Below are 17,519 nucleotides of genomic sequence, written 5' to 3'. Positions count from 1 at the left end.
TTCTTCAAAACTAATGAAATAAATCAATCCATGAATTTAAGATCCAGTGACTCCTTCACAAAATAAGTAAATATGCACGCTGACATATCATAGTGAAATGGAAGAAAACCAAAGAGAAAGAGACTTAAACACAGCTAGGCATGGAGGTGGAAACAGATTACCTTCTAAGAAGGACTGACAGCTGACTTCTCACCAGCAACAAAGAGCAAACAGAAGACAGGGGAATAGCATCTTCAGTGTGCTGAAAGAAAATAATTGCCAATCTAGATTCTATACCAAGTAAAAATATCTTTCAGGAACAAAATTGAAATAAAGACATTTTCAGAAAAGCAACAGCCAAGAGACTTCACCACTAACCAATCTGCACAAAAGAAAATCCTAAAGGAAAATGATCCCAGATGGAACACTGGAAATAAAAGAATGAAGAGCAATAAAAAATAGTAAATATGTAAATAAATCAAAATGAACACTGACTATATGAAACATTACTAATATTGTCTTGTGAGGTTTAAAATACGTATAGAATTGAAATACCCACCAACAACAGCATATGACTCAAGGGAGGAGTAAATGGAATAAAGGTGTTCTGAGACTCTTGTGCAAAAGGAGGCTAAAAGTACCAATTAACATTAGACTTTGGTAAGTCAATGAAGCATGTTATAATCTAGAGAGATCATGAAAGAATAGTAGAAGAGTATATAACTCCCAACCCAACAGGGGAATAACCAGAAAACAAACAAACCCATTGCCATTGAGTTGATTCCCACTCATAGTGACCCGATAGGATGGAGTACAATTGCCCCAAAGGGTTTCCACGGAGTGGCTGGTGGATTCAAACTACTGACCTTTTGGTGAGCAGCCAAGCTCTTAAGCACTGCACCACTAGGGCTCCAACAAAAGAATACAAAACAAAACCCACTGCCGTCAAGTCAATTTCAACTCATAACGACCCTATAGGACAGAGTAGAACTTCCACATGGGGTTTCCAAGGCTGTAATCTTTATGGAAGCAGACTGCTACATCTTTCACCCGTGGAGTGGCTGGTAGGTTTGAACCTCTGACCTTAAGGTTAGCAGCCGAGCTCTTAACCACTTCACCATCAAGGCTTCTCTAACAGAGGAATGGAGGTGGAATAATGAAAAAAATGGCAAATATATCCAAGAAATTTCTGAAAATTGATAGAACAGTAAGGGAGGATTTGCCCAAACAGATATTAGAACAAATATTCAGGCTACAGTTGTTTAAATGATTTAAATGGTGTCAGCATAATGACAGATAATTAGGTCACAGGAATAGAAGAGATTCCACAGTAACATGTATATATGGCAATTTCATCTATAATGACAACAATAATAATAGGAAATAGGAACTCTACTAACTATTCTACATCATTTTATTTAATACATGTATGTATAATTACTGATAAAATATTATTTGTGATAAAGGCAGCATTTCCTATCTCTGGGAAAGAAAGAGCTATTCAACAAATAGTTTGAAGACAACTGCACATCCATTTTTTAAAAATTAAGTAAGATATACAACCCCTACCATAAAAAAAAAATGCCAGTGGAATAAGAAAAGTTAAATGTAAAAACAAAGGAGGGCTATAAAAGAGTTGGAAAAATACTATAAAAGATTTGTAATTGTTACAATCTTTGTGCTGAATGAAAAGATCTTCCTAAAACAAGACACACAACCCAGAAACCACATAATAAACGATTGCCATATTTAAGCTCACAAAATTTTACAACACTGTTGAAATGTGGCACCTTAAATACAAAGTTAAATACAAACAACAAATTAGGAGACATTATATGCAACACATTTAATACATAAATAATTTATATCCAGAATGTATCAATACCTTACACAAGTCAATAAGAAAAGGCACACAATGCAATAAAAATTGGGCAAATATACGAATAGGCAATTCACAAAAGAAAAATACAAATGCCAATAATAACATGAGAAAATGCACAGCTTCCACTAGCAATCAGGGAAATGGAAATTAAAACAATAACGAGGTATGATTTTTCAGCACATTACATTGGCAAAAACTAAAAAGATTGACAGTAACAAATATTAGCAAGGATATGGGAAAACAGATGCTTTCAGATACTTTCTGGAAGCATGTAAATTTGGGAGGTCATTTTTGAAGCCGTTAAGCATCATCTAACAACACTTTTATAGCAACAGTTGTGAGTATGGCGCAGGACCCAACAGTGTTTTGTTCTGTTGTGCGTGGGGGGGTGTCACTATGAATGGGAACCAACTTGACAGCACCAAACAACCACAACCAACCCTTTAAACGTGCATTCCCCTTTACTCGAGTAATTTCACTTTCAGAAACCTAGTCTGAAGAAATACCAACACATGTACACAAAGATATACATACAACAACAGTTGTTGTAGCTTGGCTTGAAATAGTAAAAACTTAGTGGGAAAATGTATAAATGTAAGACCCTTAACGAGATGCACTGACACAGTGGCTGCAACAGTGGGTTCAAACATGGGTGAGGATGACACAGGACCAGCAACATTTATGTGCTATTATACACAGGGTCTCTATGAGCTGGAACTGACTCGCAGCACCTAACAACAACAACTTGTCAATAGAAGAGTGGCTAAATAAACTACGGAACAAGGGAATTCTGTATACATTAAAATAACACAGTAGACCTTTATGTATGGGCACAGAAAGATGTCCAAGACATGCCATTAAGTAAAATCAAATTGAAAAATAATTTGTATAGGATGAAATTGTTTATGTTAAATGTATACACACGCATTTCTATACGTATATATAACCAAAACCAAACCTGTTGCCATTGAGTCCAACCCTTGGCAACCCCATGTGTTTCAGATTAGAACTGTGCTCCATAACATAGGGTTTCCAATGGCTGTAATCTTGCAGAAGTAAATCGTCAGGCCTTTCTTTTGCCTCACGGCTTGGGTTTATTTGAACTGCCAACCTCTCAGTTAGTAGTCCAGTGAAATCTGTTAGTACCAGCTAGCAACCTATATCCATATATATGTACGTAGAAATGCATAAGAAGATTGGAAGGATGGGCGCCAAGGTGTTGACATGGGTTGTGGAGGAAGGTGTATAAATGAGAGGGCACAGAACGGTGACTTTCATGTGTGAAAGAAACGTTTTGTCCCAAAACTATGACTGAAGCAACGTGTGTGTTCAGCATCTTTGAGGGCATTGCTGGAGACACTTCTGAGAGGTCTGAGAAAAAGGCAGGCCCTGGGCCCCGGAGAGCTGGCACCTCCGGGTGAATGGACTCCTTGGCAGGGATGAAACTGTTGCTTGGAACGTCCAGTTAATAACCCCAGATGGACATGCCATCCTTTACTTCTCAGATATATTACTGGGTATTTTTGATTAACAAGTCATGTCTGATGATGGTTCCAATTATCCATGCCACAAATTTAGCCCTACTACCAAGAGAAATATGACTCCTTTATGACCACATGAAGCTACACGGCAAGATCCATCTAGCTAGATAACCATGAGACAAAAAAGACAGGTCGTGTCCAGCTAAGGGAGGTAAGTCTCTCCCAAAACATCTGAACAAGCTCACTCCTTTGGCTATCTGCACTAGACCCTTCATTAATAATCAGTAAACCTTGAACCATGTCTGGAAACTTAACTTTACCGGGGCTTGCTCTGTACTGGTTCAATCCTAAGAATGTATTCACATAATGCTTGTAAAGTATGTAGTCATATAAATAACTGCTGCTAATGTATAGCTTTTAATTAGATGTTTTCTTAATCAATGGATATTAAACAACTCTCTCATCTGGAAGTTCAGAACATGTTTTGATGTTAAAAATAGGTGTTTATACTCAAAAAGGTATTCTGAGCTATTCACGTATTTTTCACCCTTACCCTAATAGATGAAAGGAAGTGAGGTGGAGGGAGGAGGGTGTGGAAATAAATGAATTTTCAGTTATGGAGCACAACCCAAAACAGGAAGAGCCATAACCAAGGCCAAATTCACCCCAAAACGCACATCCTTCAAACGCCCTGCACACAAGGACAACATGGCGTTGGTCCCCAGCCACCACCCTGGACTCCATGGCCAGCAAATCACACCTCCCTAGTGAAGGCCCGCAACAGCACCCCCTCCTCTTTCCCTTGAATGAACTCACCTGGCAAAACCCCAGCCTGCTCCAACCCACTTATCTCACTTCTGTATGCCTGTACCAGGGCAGCTAAATGTTGCCGAGAAAATAACTTTAAATGAACTGATTAGTTACACTTTAATATGCCCACAAAATCCAGACGAAGGCTCAGCCCTGCGGTGCGGCCGGGCCATGGCTTCTCCCCCAGGTTCACTTCGTCACTCCTCAGAAGGCTGTTCTCTGTTCTTTAACACGCCCCGCCCCCAGCCCCTCTTTCAGCGAATGACTGCACCCCCTCTTCGCGAAGGGGAAAAAATCAATCCCGGAAGCTCCCTCCTCTTCCCAGCACCAAACCTGCCAGGGCGCAAGGACCTATGGTGGGACCCTGACTGCAAATGAGGACCCTCATTCCTGTGTCAACGTACGACGCCTCCCCACTCCTGTCAGAGGCCAGTGTGCCCTCCACCCCGTCCTTCCTCACCTTCTCCAAGAGTTTCCTCCTTTCCTGCACTTGAAAAATTAAAATCAGATCATTGCACTCATCTGCTTAAAACCTTCCTCAGACTTAGAATAAAATCCGAAGTCCTCGCCATGTCCAGCTAGGCGGTGGGATCCAGTGTCCGCTCACCCCTCCGGCCCCGCCTCCTTCTCACCTCCCCTCAGCCGCTCACTTCCGGCTTGAAGGAACCAAGCCTTTTCCCACCGTGGGGCCCCACGCTGCAGTGTTCGCTCCTCTGCAGCGCTCCTGCCTGGGACCTTGGCCTCACTGCTTCTTAAACTCAGTGAAGTGGAGGGCCTCTCTGTCGGTGTTGATACTCATGTACACCAAGGCACTCTTTTTTCTTTTTTTTAATGCTGGAGTTACACAAAATGTAGACACCTGGGTTTAATTCACAGCTCTTGAATGATCTTGGACAAGTTCTTAGCCTCAGTTTTCTCCACTAGAAAGTTGAAAACATATCTCAAAGGATTCTTTAAGGATGACATGAAATAATTCAGGTAAAGCATTTTTCATAGTGCCTGGCCAATAGGGAGTGATGATGATGATGATTGATGATGATGGTGGTGATGGTGGCGGTACTTGACCACTTTTACATACTGACAGATGTTAAACCAATATGTCAGTGACTCTGAAGTCAGAATGTCACACACTTGAGCCAGCTTTAGCACGAAAGTGTCCCCAGAGCACTAGCAAGCCCATCACCCTGGAGACAGCACTCTGCTTTCTGGCCCAGCTCTGGGCATTGGCCTCTTGGCAGCTCAGACACTAAGGCAGCCAGCCTTCAGGAAAGACCCTGGAAGCGGCCTCTGGGATCTTCCATTCAATCTCCACATAAGTGCTGGCTGCTTTGTTCAGAGGAATTAATCAGAGGAGCAATGATCTGGAGCAGTGCTTGGTGAATGAGGGAAGCTTGATGCACATTAATCAGCCTTGCTTAGCGGAGCCAGGGCAGCCTTTCCAGCCCTGTGTTCCCTAGCGCCCCCTCCAGAGGGCATCAAGGAGGACGTGGGCTCTCATCTGGGTCTCAGTAGTGGGGAGGACGCTGCGCAGAGCCGTCCACATCCCCTCACTCACCCCCTCTGGGTGAGAGTCAGCTGGCTGTGCTTCTGCCTGGGGCTTTGCCTTGGGAAGGGTCAAAAGCAAGGGTTCATCTGTGTTTAAGGTCAGGCTTAGTCTATGACTGCAGCCAGGATTTAGGGTGAGATCAAGGGCAAAGGTCACTGTGTGGCAAGGATCAGAGTTCAGTCTGTGGCCTGTTTCGGGGCTCAGTTTGTGGCTTATTCTGGGGCGAGAGTAAAGGCTCTGTTTTTGTGCATGGTCAGGGGTTGGCCAAGGTAAGTCAGGGTTCTGGGGACCCTAGTTAGAAACCTGGCACCGCTGAAGTCCCCTTAGCCAAAGAGGATGTCAATGCTTGATGCACACCCCTCAGAAGCTACATGTGCCATATCTCCCAGGGAAGTACACTCTTAGGATTAAGAAAACAAAACAAAACAGTTCCATTGAGTTGATTCCAACTCATGGTGACCCTATGCGTGTCAGAGTAGAACTGTGCTCCACAGAATTTTCAATGGCTGACGTTTTGGACATAGATCGCCAGGCCTTTCTTCCAAGGTGCCTCTGGCTGGACTCGAACCACCAACACTAACATTTTACACCCCCTAGGAACTCCGCTCTTAGGATAAGTGCATTGGAATTACTCGGGGTTGTTTGTTTAAAATGCAGATTCCTCACCCAATAACCCACTAAACCTGTCGTTGTTAGGTGCCATCAAGTTGGTTCTGACTCATAGTGACCCTATGTACAACAGAATGAAACACTGCCCGGTCCTGCGCCGTCCTCATAATTGTTGTTATGCTTGAGCCCATTGAACCTGGGAAGCTGCGTTTCAATGAGATTCCCCAGGTGATGCTGATGCACACCATACCTTGAGACTCTCTTCTTTAGATCCCCCAAGGATTTCCTTCTAAGAGCTTGCCAAAGCCATGGCCCTCCCAACCCAAGAGCATCTGCACGCGTTTCTGATACCCCTTCCCACTGCAAACTCAGGACTGTGGCTGGTGCAACAGTTCACTTCCTGCCACCGGCCATCACAAGGCCACAGAACTGTAGATGTACCTCAAAAGTCTGCCCCAAGAGAATGCTGGTGCCTCAGCATTTAACCAGGAACATAGTAATACAAGACCTACACCTATCAGCTCACTTAACCCCCACAACAACCTGTCAGGTAGGTACTATCATTGTTCCCACTTCACATATGAGGACTCAGCTCAGGCAGCCTGGTTCCTGAGCAAACCTTCTTATCCATGATGCTCTAAGAAACAAAAAAGATTAAAAACCAAACGTGTTGCCGTCGAATCGATTCTGACTCATAGTGACCCCATGTTTTATAGAGTAGAACTGCTCTACAGGGTTTTCTTGGCTGTAATCTTTATAGAGGCAGATCGCCAGGCCTTTCTTCTGCAGCACCACTGGGTGGGTTTGAACCAGCAACCTTCCAGTTAGTAGCCAAGAGCAAATCATCCAGGGTCCTCATGATGTTCTAGGCCATAGCAAACAATCTGTGTGTACATGTCTGTCTATCTGTCTGCACTGCACATGCAGACAGGCTGTGCCTCAAACTTCCAGTAAGCCATACGACTGCTAGGAATGAGGCACGTACACCCACTGGCATCAACCATTCCATGGGTGCTACATTCATCTGTGATCAAGCCAGATACACAAGACACTTAGACAATGTTGACAATGTTAGAGTCATTATTATTATTTATAGAAAGCAATCAGTAAACAGTAACGACAGATTTTCAAAGGGGAAATGCTCAAACAACAAGAAACAACGAGCCTGTTGCCGTCCAGTCAATTCTGACTCATAGCGACCCTATAGGACAGAGTAGAACTGCCCCACAGGGTTTACAAGGAGCGGCTGGTGGGTTCAAACTGCCAACCTTTTGGTTAGCAGCCGAGCTCTTAACAAATACTTACCCTTCCCCAAGTTCCCCGTGTCCATTCTTACGTCCCTGGGCAGGTACGCTGCGGTTCAGGTCAGCACTGCTGCCTCCAGCCACCACCATACCGTGCTGCCCAAGGCTTCTGCTCTGCCCCTGTGCCTCACTGAGCCTTACCTCACCGCCAGGAAGACCCCTGCACAGGATCTCCCAAGCCTCTGCCGCTGGGTCCTTCTAAGCCTCTGCTACTGGCTCTGGCCACACTACCCGGGCCCACAGGGCTCTTGGGCCACACTGCTGGGGCACACGCTGCCCAGGGAGGGGAGGCATGTAACACTCAGGCCTCTCTTGCCCTGCACAAGCAAGTTTTGCAGTTCTTTTAGCTCCACCAGCAAGCCTTCTGCCTAAAGGCACTCACCTTTCGCTCCATGGGCCTGCAAGCCCACTGCAGCTGCCTCACTCCGCCTTCAGTGTTACAGCTCTCTCTCTTCTGGGTCTAGGAGGTTCTCAGTGCAGGGACCCAGGTCTAGAGGATGCACTCTGCTCCAGACTCTTTTTGATGGTAGTGAGGTATCCCTACACCTCTGTGGAATTGGCCCTGATATAAGCCTACTCCTTGTCAATTTCAAGACATGTTACTCCCAGCAGGACCAGGAACTGACTAATCCCCTCGGCAGACCATAAATCACTCAATTTGCATAGTAAACTGACCAATTCCCTCGGTAGACCATAAGTCACTCAGTTTCTATAATCCCAGCCAATCATTTTGTGGGAGTTACAAGACCATGGCTTGAAAGGCCATATAAAAGCGATTCATCGCACCATACAATCCATGATATTTTTTCCTAAAAATGTGACTACTTATTAAAATGGGCATGATACTAAGAAGTAGTGTTCTGAACAACTTCAGCTATTCTCCCTTATTGCTTAATCAAACTCTAAATCTACCTTCTCTTTGTAAAGGAGAACCAGTGCCTTTCCTCGTCTGAATTTCTCGGAAGTATGGGAAAACCTTAAGCCTTGTGCCCAGCTTCTGGTCATGGAAAGAGATGTTTGAACACTCTTTCATCTGCAACTTCTCCGAATGCCAGCTTCCCCTGTCTCGGAGAACCCTGCTTTCTGCAACATTCCTTTCCAATGGCAGGATCAGGAAAGGAATGAAATCCTGATTCCACCATCCCCAGGGCCTCTGATGGCCACTGTTGCCGTGGCTGACCCACTAGCCTAGACAAGGGGTCTCCTTATCTGATCTGGCATTTTACAGCTATGACGAAATGAGTTCCTTTACGTGGCCTTCTGCCTTGATTCTTTGGAAAAACAGTTTGAGAGATTCTTCCCCTAAACCCTGAGGAGTTACCTTTGCCCTAGTTTTCTACCCCAGAGGGTTTGTTGCTTTTGTCTAAGTTGATTGACATTTCCTGAGTAAGCCGTAAACAACTTGGTTTTGATATCTTTTGTCTGGTCCTGAGCTGCAGCCTGCCTGTGATTGGTATGCACCTTGCAGGGATTGGTCAATAGACTATGCAAATGAGGTGAGTTGTAGCCTACTATGCAAATGAAGTGACTATGGCCTACCGAGAGGGGATTTGTCAGTTTGTGGCCCCCCCTCACTGGGAGGGGCTGTGCCTTGAAATTAACAAGGAGGGGTGTGTGGGTGGGTGTGTGTGTGTGTGTGTGTGGGTGTGGGTGTGGGTGTGTGTGGTGTGTGTGTATAGCTAGCCTCACAGAGGTTTTTGAGACAGGAAGAAGGAAGAAAGCAGAGAGAGAGAGGAGGCAAGAAACCTCCTAAAACAGCTCTAACATGGGTCAAGGGTGGTAACACTGAAGACAGCAACAGGCCTGGAAGGGGCCCTGTGGCAGAGTCGGTGGTGACAGATGTCAGGGCCAAGAGAAGTCTGTCCTCAGGGGGCTGAGAAGAGCCCTGTGTGTCAGAGAGAAGGGCCTGCTTGCTTGCAGAACCAAGAGGAGCTGAGAGAGCTGCCCTGCACTGAAGGGGGGAGACTTCACCTACGTGCGTTCTGATCCTGATGCTGAGTTGTCACCTATTGATTCTGATCCCGAGTCGTATCCTGTTACTTCCTTAATAAACCACTTAACTGTAAGTATGGTCCATGAGTTCTGTGCGGCCATTGCAACGGATTATCGAACCCAGCAGAGAAGTAGAGTGCTGTGGGGAGGATGGCTGGTGTCAGAACTGGTAAAAAGGTTGGAGAGTGGTGTATGTCTGACCTCCACCTCATAGGGATCAGCCTTGAGCTTTATGTTGATTCGCATTACTCACCTCCCGCACCCCTCAAGTTAGGCAGGTTCTGAGGCTACTATTAATACTATTCAAATTTTTCAACAGCCGCCACTAACGTCTCCTAGAAACAGCTTCCTAAAGAAATGTTGCTGTTTGTCTCTGAATAAGTGAAGACGTGTGGATGTAACAGATACGTGGAGGTTTCTCACCAAATCTAGGCCACTTAAGTGGGTAGCTGAGGTTCATACTTCGGAGGTTCACACTTTGCCGACTGGCATCTGACATCTTTTCGCCCTGTCATAGGTGATTTCAGTGGGAGAGGGAAGAAAATGTCATTTGTTTCCTTTGTTTATAGATTTCTAAGTCAAATTAATATATACACATATTTTAAAAATTGAAACAATTGAGAAGGGCTTGGGGAGAGAAGCACCCTCAGTTTTTCCTTGCCTCCAGGTGGCACCTAATAGGGACTTAGGAAATATTTGTTGATTGAGACTTTAAATTTTCTAGTTATCCCAATGGTGTAGAGAAGAAAGTATTTCTTCATTCATTCATCTCATTCAGCATCTTGTCTGTGAAGCACAGTGCTTATTGCTGGAGTCAGAACAGGGGACACAGATCAATCAAATATGGTCGCCTTCTTGAAAATTTTCTGTCTGGGTGGGGTGTGTGTGGAATGAGCATTAAAACAAGTGTTTATAATGCAGGAAAGAAGGAAATAACTGGCAAAATAAAAGTACAAGCATGCCCTTTGGGAGCTCAAGGAAAGGTGCAGCTGCTCCCCCAATGGGAGGCTGGGGCATCAAGGCTGTGGCACTGACATTATAGCCAAACGTCTTAGGGGAAGAAATGAGGAAGTTCTTGCAGATGGGAAAATTGCTGGAATGCTGGGAGTGAGTGCGCTGGAGGCCAGAGCAGGAAGAGGCAGGAAGCTATGGCCTCGGTCCTGCAAGTCTGAGGAACCATATTCATGCAGCTTCAGCTTCCTAGTCTGTAAAACGGGCATAATAATAATAATGGTCCAATTACCTGAGGCAATATCTGTAGAGCACTTTGCACAGTGCTGTTAGCTAATAATAACCCCCCTTCCTCCTCCCTGCCCCATCCACCCCGGCCTGCCTCAGACATCCCCCTTGCGCTCAGTTTTCCCCAAAGTTCAAGACAATGGATTGTCCCACCAAAGTCCTCATCTGAACCAAATGAGATGCTGGTGTCTGGGAGGAGCAAGGGCTATGCTCTAAGAGGGCTGTTTTGAGGGGTGTCTAGTGCATGCCTGCTTAGGGACCCCACCTACGGGGTAATTGCCTCTCCAGTGAGGACCAGTTTGGGGTCACCAAAGGCAGGTTTTACAGGTGTCCACCTGTCCTGTTGGAACCCCTGGTATCTGTACGTAGGAATGTTTGCATGCTGCAGCCTCAAATGAAGCTGGTAGGAGGGGTGATTTTTGAAGGGTTATGCCTCCATGGGAGCCATTGGTGGTTCAATGGTCGAATTCAAGCCTTCCATGCAGGAGACCCAGGTTCAATTCCTGGCCAATGCACCTCATGTGCAGCCACCACCCATCTGTCAGTGGAGGATTGTTACTATGATAGGGAACAGATTTCAGTGGAGCTTCCAAACTAAGATGGACTAGGAAGAAAGGCCTGGCAATCTACTTCTGAAAATCAACCAGTGAAAACCCTATGGATCACAATGGTTCACTCTGCAACCTTTCATGGGGATGGCAGAGGACCAGGCAGTGTTCTGTTCTGTTCTGTTGTGCATGGGGTCACCATGTGTCAGGGGCCCACTGAACAGCAGCTAACAACACTGGCTCCATTGGTTTGTGCCTTTTCTGTCAGGGATGCAGGACTGGCCTCAAACCCAAGCCCCAAGTCTGCGTCAGACTGAGGCTACCCTGCCCCTCCCCAACATGGTGTAGAAAGAGAGAGAATGAATCCTAGGGCAGGCAAGTCCCTTAAGTATCCTAGTCTGATCAGTGAGGCAATGACTGACTCACAGCTTTAATATCCCTACTAGGAGCTTGTCTGGCACCTGCTAGCATACCTCCAGTGACAGGATTCTCACCACCATTCCAGGCACCTCATTCTCTTAGGAAACAGATCAGATTAAGATGAATTCTTTGTGTTGGCTGAAATCCATCCATATGGGGAAGGGTTAATGAGGCAATCACTAGGCCCTTCTGGTCAGATCCTTCCCCTCCCCTACTCTGCCTAGAAGCATTAATTTCATTATCAAATGATCAGCCCAGGGGAATGAACTTTCAAAGGCTTAAAGCAAGGTAGGTTAATTAAAATCTTTGATCAAAGGCTCATAAAAAGCATAAAACTTCTCTCTGTTAAATATCCTGGATGGTCTCACAAGCATTAAAGCCAAAGGGAAGAAGATGAAGAGGCAGGTAGGTGGGGTGGGAGGTGAGTAACAGGGAGGAGAATATCCCAGAACACAACAGCCACCAGGAGGGAAACCGCCGTATTGGTGCTCCTATTGTTACCGAACCCAGAAATGTGGGTCTTTGTCCAGCGCACTCAGACTTGCCAATTATCTGGACACTGGTCTTTGAGAAAGAGAAAGTAACTTTATTGCAACGCACAGAGCAAAGAGCCAGGAGGAAGTTCCTCAGACCCGCCTCCCCAAGCTACTGGGAAGCAGGGCTTATATGTGATTTGGGCAGCAAGATGGCAGCCGCGCAGGCATACTGGGGAGGGAAAATTCTAGAAGGCGGCCAGGAAACAGGAGGTGACGTGGTTCTTGTCAAATCTCTCACTTCGGAATAGGATCCGAGTGCTGATTTTCCTTCTGATTCGTTCCACCTGTTGCTGCGTCCGCCAAAGTCATTTAGTGGTCACAGCTGGCCCTTCTGCACATGTGGGGTGGACCAAATCTGCCTCGGGCTACTTTAAAGACTAATGGAAATTTACTGGCATTCATAGGGTCAGGTTACACCATCAGCTCCCTATTTGGGGGAATACTGTTATTGCTGTCAGCCGCCATCCATTTGGCCCTCAAGTCATGAGGACCCCATGCACAACGCTGCCCAGCCTGCACCATCCGTGTGATCTGTTGTGGATAGGATCGTTGGGATCCGTAGGGTTTTCACTGGCTTATTTTCAGAAGTAGATCACCAGGCCTGTCTTCTTAGTCCATCTTAGTCTAGAAGCACCACTGAAATCTGTTCAGCATCATAGCAACACACAAGCCTCCACAGACAGATGTGTGGTAGCTGCACATGAGGTGCATCAGCTGGGAATTGAACCTGGGTCACCTGCATGGAAGATGAGAATTCTACCATGAACCACCACCGCCCTCTGGGAATACCAGGCAAGTAGAGAAACCTATCCTTGCTTGTGAAATAATTACCCATTGAGCATTTCTTCATGTTAGTCACTCGCCTAGATGCCAGGAGCAGAAGAAGAGAGGACCAGACCCTGCCACCAAGGAGGAGCCAGGGTCTAATGGGAGGACTGAGAGTGAATAATTGCAATGTGATGTGACAAGCATTGCCGAGCAGAGTGGGAGGATGGGGGCTGTGGCACCACAGAGCAGAAGCTCCTAACCTCTGAGCTGAGATATGAAGGATGTGTTGGAGTCAGTTGAGAGAAGGTCAAAAGCAAGTTCCAGGGAGAGTGGAGAGGCTTGGGGGTGAGACTGGGCTGGGGCTCAGCAGGAGTGGAAGGTAGTGTCAGAGCGGGCAGTGGCGAGAGATAAGACAGACCAGAGGGCTGAGCAGGGGCTGGATCGTGAAGCCCTTTGTGCTAAGGACAGTTTTGGAGGGTGGTGGAGAATCATTTGGGGATTTGGGATTTTAGGTCTGTCTAGCTGCTTTGTATGCTCCTTAGAAGCAAGGATGGTGAGACTACGTCTCACATACTTTGGACATGTCAGGAGGGATCAGTCCCTGGAGAAGGACATCATGCTTGGTAAAGTAGAGGGTCAGTGGAAAAGAGGAAGACCCTCAATGGGTTGGATTGACACAGTGGCTGCAACAATGGGCTTAAGCATAATGATTGTGAAGATGGCACAGAACCGGGCAGTGTTTTGTTCTGTTGTAGATAGGGTTGCTATGAGTCTGAACTGACTCGATGGCACTGAACAACAACAGGTGCTTTATGGGAAGAATGCACTGGAGGGGACTGAGCCAGAAGAGGAAGTCCAGGTGGCTGCCATTGCCCAGGTGAGAGGCGGTGCTGCCCATTCTAGGTAATGACAGGGGAGGGGGCAATGGAGAGGAGGAGAGAAGGAGATGAGTTTGAGAGATGTTTGGACCAAGATGGAGGAGTCCAGGTGAGGGCCAGTTTTCTCGATTAGGTGTCTGGGTGGGTGGTGATGACACTCACTGAGTTGGTGAACATAGGAGAGAAGGTTGAGGGACTGGGGGAGATTATGAGTTTAGTTCTGGACAGTGTGGTGGGCCAATGATCGAGTCCCCATCTCCTCAACCCCAGTTAAAATCCTCAGTGACTTCTATCTCTTAGGATAAAGTCCAAAATGCTTGGCATGGCCTTCCAGACCCTCCTGACCTGGCCTCTGGCCCTCCCTGCAGCCTCATCCTGTGCCACTCTCCTCCTTACCGACAGCTCTCCAGCCACCAGGACATATGGCTGATTCCAACCTCATGGCCCTTGCACATTCTACTCCCTGGGTCAAGATGCCCGTTGTCTCTCCCTGTCCTCTCACTCATTCCTTGAGTCTTACTTTACCCATCTCTGTCACAGAGAAGCCTTCCCCGACCCCACCCCACCCCACCAAAGACTAAAGAGCTGGTTAAACATGCAGATCCCCCAGCTCTCCACCACTTCCACCCCCAGATTCTGATTCAGCAGCTCATAGGTGGGGCCTAGGAACCTGCAGTTTTAGCAAGCACCCCAGGTGGTTGTACAGCGGGTAGTTCAGACCAAGATTTGAGAAACCCTGCACCGGAGTGTGCTGTCTCACCCAGAAGTCAATCTCAACCATTAAGTAACTTGTCTGATAAAATGATACTCATGAAGAGTGTGCTTCTTAGCTCAAGTAGATACATGAGACTAAATGGGCAGCCTCTGTCCAGAGGTGAGATGAGAAGGCAGAGAGGGTCAGGAGCTGGTTGAATGGACATGGGGAATTCGGGGTGGAAAGGAGGAGTGTGCTGTCACAGTATAGGGAGAGCAATTAGGGTCACATAACAATGTATGTATACATTTTTGTATGAGAGACTAACTTGAATTGTAAACTTTTACTTAAACTACAACAATGAACAAACAAAGTAACTTGTCTGGCCCCAGTGGGCTGCTTGTGGGGGTCTTCCCTGCACCCTCCTACTCGTCATCATCTCCATTCCATTATTAACATGCATGTCAACTGTCAACACAATATGTTAACTATAATAATAATCTTCAGTGTGGAAAATCCGTGCCTTACAATCTTCTGCAAAGTGTAAATAAGCACATCCTTAGAAAACTCTGCTATTTTTATTGATCTTCATTGACACACGATCCAAGTAAAACAAAGTGCTTTCTATGGAATTGCAACTTCAAAGGAATATCCTGGCCCTGGCCTGTTCCAACCAGGTTGTCTGGTATATAGAAATTCTGGCACGGCAATGTGGAACTTTACCTGAGTCCTGTGCTCCTGGAAAACAGCAGTGGTTAAGCAACATCCCATCTGGGAAATGGCTTACTGCAAAGAAACGCCCTTCCCCATATGACTTGATAGACTCACGGAAGCCCTCTTGTTTACCTATGACAAGGCCAGGCACAGACCCTCCAAATTCCTATTCTTTGTCTTATAAATGATCAGCTGAAGTCCTCCCGAAACTGGCCAGACACAGACATAAACACGCCTGTTCAACTGACTGATGGAGACTCTCAATTACAAAAACAATCCCAACCATAAAGTTGCCCCACCTATAACTTGTCTGTTGTGATTGTTGTTAGTTGCTGTTGAGACGACTGTGACTCACGGTGACCATATGTATAACAGAACAAAACGTTGCCCAGTCCTGCGCCATTCGTCGTGATCATTGGTATGTTTGCATCTTTTAGCACTGTATCGAACAATTTTCTGTTGTGATCTGTAGGGTTTTCATCGGCTAATTGTCAGAAGCAGATCAGCAGGCCTTTCTTCCTAGTCCATCTTATTCGGGAAGCTCTGCTGAAACCGGTCCACCATGGGTGACCCTGCTAGTATTTGAAATACCAGTGGCATAACTACCAGCATCATAGCAACGTGTAAGCCACCTCAGTACAACTGACAGACAGCTGGTGGATTACTTGTCCACTCGTCCCTATAGAAGCCTAAGGCAAAACCACCCTACCGAGACACTCTGACCTTCCAATCTGGGTTGCTCAGTTTTGTCTTTGACACCACTGTTAATATTTATATTTTGGGATGATGACTGACCCAACTCCAAGGTCAGAACAGGGACCGGGGACAAGGTCACAATATGGCTTCCAGTTGGGCCACTGGTTATTGTCAAGAGAGGGGGTTTCTGTGTCCAAGGGCTGGGGACTATGTGCACTTCTCTGAGCATGGGTGGTTGAGGGGCGTGGTACAGCGGGGAACCCATGGAAGGAAAAGGGTCACAGGACCTAGAAGAGGCAGGGTCCAAGGACCCAGGGCCCCTCAAAAGGGTCCATTGCTGAGTTCACTGCCCAACCCTTTCTATATCACCTGATCCCACAGCCTGGGCAGGGGTTGTGGGGCTGGCTCCCTGTGGCAGCCTCAGATTAAGGGGAAATCAAAGCTTTTCTGAATCACTACAACCTACCTCAAATCCTTCGTTGATCCTGAACATAGGAGACCACAGCCACCAAGGGAAGTTTCTAGGTGAACTATATTCACTCTTCCAAGTACATAACACACTATTACCCACCTCCCTGTCTTTGTTCATGCTGCTTCCTCTTCCTCAAATGGGCTTGCCCCCTTCTCTGCAGGTCCTGTTCACACTTCTAGGACCAATTCAAATGCCCCCTCTTCCAGGAAGCCCACCTGGCTGTTCCCTCATGTGAAATCCAGGGCGCGCTCCTTCTCCAGTACTCAGCTCTCCTGCAGCGCTGCTGTAGTCCAGCATTTGCCAACATCATTGGAGTCCTATGAAGCAGCACTGAGGTGTTGGAAATGAGCAAGTCTTAAAGCCAACAGACTGGGATTTAAATCCTCACTAACTTCTGGTTATCCTGTGGCCTTAAGCAAGTTGCTCAGTTCTCACTGAGCCTCTGTTTTCTTGTCTGTAAAATGGGGATAACAACATGTACAGGAACCTCCTGGGCATATTGTTAGAATGCAGATTCTGGTTCAGTGGGTCTGGGGGTGGAACCTGAGATTCTGCATTTCTGATAAGCTCCCCGGGGATGCCGATGCTGTTGGTCCTTGGACCACACTTCGAGTAGCAAGATATAATGCGTTCAGTTCCTGTGGGGAATACAGATGGTGTTTTAAAAGGCCAAGCCCATGTTAAAAATAATAAAAAATTAAAAACCCACTGCCATCAAGTTGATTTTGACTCATGGTAACCCCGTGTGTTACAGAGCAAAACTGACCTCCATAGAGTTTTCTTGGCTGTAGTCTTTATGAATGCAGATCACCAGGCCTTTCTTCCGTGGTACTACTGGGTGAGTTTGAACCACCAACCTGTCAGCTAGCAGCCAAGTGCAAACCATTTGCGCCACCCAGCAACCTCTGAGCCCATATTAGGGGCTCAACAAGTAAGAGTCATTACTTATAC

This window comes from Trichechus manatus, unplaced genomic scaffold (genome assembly GCF_000243295.1).
Source record: "Trichechus manatus latirostris isolate Lorelei unplaced genomic scaffold, TriManLat1.0 scaffold00040, whole genome shotgun sequence".
Classification (NCBI taxonomy): Eukaryota; Metazoa; Chordata; class Mammalia; order Sirenia; family Trichechidae; genus Trichechus; species Trichechus manatus.
Note: the sequence above shows the minus strand (reverse complement) of the source record.